This window comes from Giraffa tippelskirchi, chromosome 10, assembly GCF_054371585.1.
Source record: "Giraffa tippelskirchi isolate mGirTip1 chromosome 10, T2T-mGirTip1v1.2.pri, whole genome shotgun sequence".
Classification (NCBI taxonomy): Eukaryota; Metazoa; Chordata; class Mammalia; order Artiodactyla; family Giraffidae; genus Giraffa; species Giraffa tippelskirchi.
The window spans coordinates 9,148,301-9,154,170 of record NC_137284.1 but is presented as its reverse complement, the minus strand read 5'-3'; the positions used below and the strand labels follow the sequence as shown (position 1 = coordinate 9,154,170).

Here is a 5,870-nt window from a genome sequence, read left to right as displayed (position 1 = left end):
TGGGAGTTTTCCTTTATCTTTACATGCTAACAAGAATATATACTGTAAAATGAATCCCATTTACTATCATGGCATTAATTTGCAATTAAACAGGAGACATGGGTTCAATCCATGGGTTGGGAAGATCCCCTAGAGAAAGGAATGGCTACCCACTCCAGTAGTCTTGCCTGAGAAATCCCATGGACAGAGGAGCCTGGTGGGTTTACAGTCCATGGAGTCACAGAGTCAGACACGACTGAGCATCTAAGCATACACACACACAAACATAATTTCTTGGAATATAATTCCATGATCAGAACAATGATGCCCACATACAATGAATGTTAGAAAACATTTTTTTCTCTTCTACTCCTGAAGCAGTTTGGGTAAAATGGGTTATATGTCTTTCTTAAATAATTGGTAAAATTTCCAGTGAAGATACCTGTAGTTTTCTTGGTGGGAGGATGTTTAACTGTAAGTTTATTTTATGTTAACAGATGTAAGACTATTCAGTTTATCTTTTTTCTTCATTTATAGTTTCTATCCTCATCATGTGTCCTATTTTCCTATAACTTTACTTACCCGGTAATGTTTGATGGATGCCAAGCATTGTGACTCAACTTCTGAGACATTAGATAATTTTTTTATTCCTAAAAGCACTGAACTATTTGGGATATGCCTAAGTGACTTGAAAAACATTGATCTTTTTAGGTCTAGGGGAATTCTTGGGCAGTGTGTACCAGGCGGCTGTTTGGACTCATCCATAGGCTAGCAATACCGGCAAGGGACCAAAGAACCATGTGCAAAAGGGCTGTCTGAACTTATCTCCTGGCTTGCTCACCAAATTTGTAATCAATCCAGGTTTGTTTGCCCCCTGCAGAACAAGTCAAACACTGAGTCACTGAGGTTTGCCACAGAGAAAGTGTTATTTGTGAGGTAGCTAAGTGAGGACACAGGAGAACAAATCTCAGATCTGCATCCCCAAAGGCCAGAGGCCTGAGATATTTATGACACAAAGAAGAGGAGTGGTCTCAGGCATTTGGAAAGGTGACTGGAGGTTGGGAAAATGTGAGGTAATTCATTTCTCTGCAGGCCCATGTTTAGGGTCAGTGGGCTCAACTAGTTTGGGGCAGGTGTATTGGGCAGGGCATGCCCAAGTCACTTCAGTCATGTCTGACTGTGTGACTCTATGGACTGCAGCCTTCCAGGCTCCTCTATCCATGGGATTCTCCAGGCAAGAATGCTGGAGTGGGTTGCCATGCCCTCCTCCAGGAGATTTTCCCAACCCAGGGATCGAACCCTCGAGTCTCTTCAGTCTCCTGCATTGGTAGAGGGATTCTTTACTGCTAGCGTCACCTGGGAAGCCAGGCGGGTATTGGATAGGAGCTGACTCCAAGTTTTTGGAAAACAACTTAAGCCCCCATTACTATGGTGATTCATACATCAGAAGTATTATCAATAAGGGTGATTAGAAGTCTGATGATAAATTATATACGGTTCATGAGGCTGGGAGGGTTTGTAGTTAGAGACAAGGGAAAAAAAAAAATACTAAAGTAGGCTTAACTAGTAAAGGCAGGTTACAAGTAGAGGGTTTTCTAAGAAACTGTTCCCTTATCTGCTACTCTGTAAGAGATGTTCAATTAGTTCTGTTAAGTGCCAGCTTCCATTAATCCTGTGGAGCATGGTTTCACAATTTCTCCCTCTTCATCTTCTTTCTCTGTCTTATTACCAACTGTATGTGTTTCTCTGCTTCCTGTTCACTTCCCTCATCCTATTTTTTTATTTTTGCCTTTAAAATTTCTTTTTTTTTATAAGGAAAAGTATTTATTTGTGCCTTGCACAATTTTTGAAAGCCATTATTGCTTTTTAATTTTTATTTTTTACTACAACACTGGGTGTAAAGTTAACAAGAGAAATACTTATTGAATAAATGAATTACAGGATGAATGAACTGACAGTAATTTCTTGAGAGCTCAAATTTCATTACAGTGGCCCTTCTAGGTAGCCCCATAGGGGTTCAGCACAAGTCACAAACATGCTTGATCTGCTGCAAAGTACATTCATTTTTAAGAATGTAATGCTTACATGAGGCAGAACTTGGAGATCACTACCCAAAAGCTAGCATATGCCAGCCTGCACTAAGGTAAATATCAAAAACTCTAACTGCTCAGTGTTAAATTAACCAAGGGTTCATATAGGTCCCTCAAAAGAAAAAAAAATGTGTGAGGAGTATGTGAAACAATAATTTTTAGATGAATGAAATGACAGAAATCACAATCAATACAAACTAATAACTAAACAATAGTGGAATCAGTTCAGTTCAGTCTCTCAGTCATGTCTGACTTTTTATGACCCCATGGACTGCACCACACCAGGCTTCCCTGTCCATCACCAACTCCCGGAGTTTACTCAAACTCATGTCCATTGAGTTGGTGATGCTGTCTAACCATCTCATACTCTGTCATCCCCTTCTCTTCCTGCCCTCAATCTTTCCTAGCATCAGGGTCTTTTCCAGTGAGTCAGTTTTTTGCATCAGGTGGTCAAAGTATTGGAGTTTCAGCTTCAGCATCAGTCCTTCCAATGAATATTCAGGACTGATTGGAAGGAATATTAATCAGAAGGAAGAAAAAGATAACTTTCATGAACTGGACAAATTCCTAGAAAGACAAAACTTACCAAAACTGACATGAAGAAGGAATAGAAAATCTAAATAAGACTATAAAGGTTAAAGATCTTGAGTTAGTAATTTTAAAACTCCCCACAAAGAGAAGCTCAAGCTCATTTAGCTTCACTGGTGAACTCTACCAAACATTTCAAAGGAATTAACATGAATCCTTCACAAACACTTTTAGAAAATAGATGAGAAATGAGCAATAGAAGGGGACTTCACCCTAACAAAGAGCATGTATTCTTTTTCATTTTGTTGATTATTTCATTTGCTTTTAGAAGTTTTCGAGTTTGTTGTAGTCCCACTTTTCTATTTTTGGTCTTGTTGCCTGTGATGTTCATGTCAAATCCTAGAAATCATTGCCAACAACAATGTCAAAGAAGATTTCCCCTATCTTTTTCTTCTGAAGATTTTTAGAGTCCTAAGTCTGTGTTTAAGTCTTGCTTAAGATGCAATATTATTTGTGCATAACAAAGAAGTAAATTCTGCCATTGGGACAATGTGTATAAGCATATAGACATTATGATATCTGAAATAATCTGATTACTGAAGGACAAATACAGCATAATTCCACTTATATAAGGTTTTAAAATAGTCAAAGTCATATAAGAAGAGAGTATAATAAAAGGTAGTTGTCAGGAGCTGAAGGAATAGGGCAAGTTGAAAATTGTTTTCCAATGAGTATAAAGTTTTTTATTCAAGATGAATAAGGCTATATATAGTTAGTTAGATAGTTAGTTAGTTAGCAACATTGTATTGTGCATTTTATAATATGTTAAAGAGATGGATCTTATGTTGTGTTCATTTAAAAAGATTACAAAAGAACAGAAGGGAATTTCTGGAGATAGTCAGTATGGTTAATTCCTTAGTGTAGTGAGGGTATTGTAAGTGTATACATATGTACAATCTCCATAAGATGTGCAATTATGAAGTGTATCAACTATATCCCCTAATAAAGAGCAAATATAAAGAACCTACAGAAATTCTCATCCTAAATGGTGAAAGACTGATTTCTTCACCATAAATTCAGAAAAAATATAATGATGTCAACTATCACCATGTATATTCAACAATGTATTCAAAGTTTTAGTGAGGGTAACTAAGAGAAGGAAAATAAATAAAAGATATATATATTGGAAAATAAAAAGCACAACTGTCTTTATCTGTAGATGACATAATTTTGTATGTAGAAATTCCCAAGGATCCACTAAATATCCATCAGAAGTAACAAATGAGTTTGTCAACTTGGCAGAATATTAAATAAATTGTAAAACTCAATTGTATTTCTCTACACTAGCAATGTGTGTGCTGTGTTTAGTTGCTCAGTCATGTCCAACTCTTTGTGACTCCATAGACTGTAGCCCACCAGGCTCCTCTGTCTATGGGGATTCTCCAGGCAAGAATGCTGGAGTGGATTGCCATGCCCTCCTCCAAGGGATCTTCCCAATCCAGGGATCAAACCCAGGCCTCTCACATTGCAGGCAGATTCTTTACCATCTGAGCCACACTAGCAATAGACAATCCAAAAATAAATCTTATAAAAATCTATTTACAAGAGTATCACAGAAAATAAAAATACACAGAAAAAATTAATAGATGAAGTCTGAAGATGGTACCACAATGTGAGATTTTGGAGGTAAACAGTTGTCCTCCACCCTCCTGGAAATCCTGTCCTTTCTGAATGGATGGTATTATGCTACCTATTTCCTGCTAGAACTCTTTGTATTTCTGTATAAAGATCCCCTGCTCCCATAACCAACAGCCAATCTAGTACTGGATGTGATGATGCTCTTCCTGTATCTTGGAACTGAAGTAATTCGACTACTTTTTGGTACAAAGGGAAGTCTCTGCCAATGGAAGATGCTACACGATGTTAATGTGGTCTTGACCTTCCCATCCACCATGGTGGCCTCCTATTACCTGCTGCTGCAGACCTCTGTGATCCGCCTGGAAGCCATCATGAACGGCATCTTGCTCTTCTTCTGTAGCTCAGAGCTGCTGATTGAGGTGCTGACCCTGGCCACTTCCTCCAGTATGGACAGGACGTAAAGTACAAAAATTTCAGCCAGCAGCCCTCACAGTCTGAGACCACATGTACATCTGGTACTTCAGCCTCACCAGTGAGAAACGGCAGGGCATGTTGGAAATGGTTGCAGCTTTTCCTTGGCACAGACACCTGGGGAACAAACCCAGCATAAGGCCACTGGGCACCATCTTCTCAACCAGGACCATCAGCCCGGGAGACTCTTCTATACTCCATAATGGGGGAGGGGGCAAGGCTATAGCCTTCCTGGCCCCTCTAGGAGCCAATTCCCTTCTGATTTCAGGTTTTTTTCTTTGATCATCGTGGCCAGAGCATCTTAGATGGGCCGTGCAGGCTCCCTGGGCTTTCAGCAGGACTAGAGCCACAGGCTCCTTGTGTGTGCTGTACCCCACATGTCCTGTGGGAGCATGGGGTGCCTCAGGAGGGTGTGCTCCCAGAGTGATACAAAAGCTGCTCATCCCATTTCTCAGACTGAGCTCCAGAACTTTTTAGGTAACTCATAGTGTTAGTTTTCTACTCTCGTCGTGAAACAAACATTGTTTTATAATATGTATTTTCTGTTAACAAATTAATAGGAGTGTAAGAATTGTCACCTATAAACCAAAAAAACAGTGTTCTAAGAAGATAAAGATCTCTAATACGTAAATGGAAAGATAGCTCTCAATCTTGTATCAGAAGGCTTAGTGTTGTTAATAAAGCAATGCTTCTTAAGTTGATCTATAGCTTCAACACAATTTCTATCCAAATCTCAGCTGACTTTTTGGGGCAGAAATTGACTTTAATTGTCAATTGTATCATTCATTGTCAATTTGTAATATCTTTGTTATTAATATTCATATGGATTCAAGGACACAGATTAGCCAAAACAATATTGGAAAAGAAAAACTTAGAAGACTTTCACTTTTCAATTTCAAAGATTACTGCAAATGTATAACACAGTGTGATTCAGGCATTAGAACAGAATTTGACATAAAGGAATAAAATTGAGAGAACAGAAATAAACCCTAAAGTTATGGCCAACTGATTTTTAATGAAGGGGACAGGAAAAATCAGTGGGAGAAAGGCAGTCCTCATAGATAATGCTTGGAGAAAAAGATGTACATACACATAAAGTTTTAGGACCTCTATCGTATACCATGGGGCTTTCCAGGTGGCTCAAACAGTAAAGAATTTGCCTGC

At 38.7% G+C, this 5,870-nt stretch overlaps 2 pseudogenes; both read left to right on the top strand.

The window, feature by feature from the left end:
- Positions 1-4,432: 4,432 nt before the first annotated feature.
- LOC145522380 (transmembrane protein 216 pseudogene) lies at positions 4,433-4,696 on the top strand (annotated as a pseudogene).
- A 43-nt stretch (positions 4,697-4,739) lies between these two features.
- Positions 4,740-5,870, top strand: part of LOC145522379 (organic anion transporter 7-like) — a 39,896-nt pseudogene continuing 38,765 nt past the window's right edge.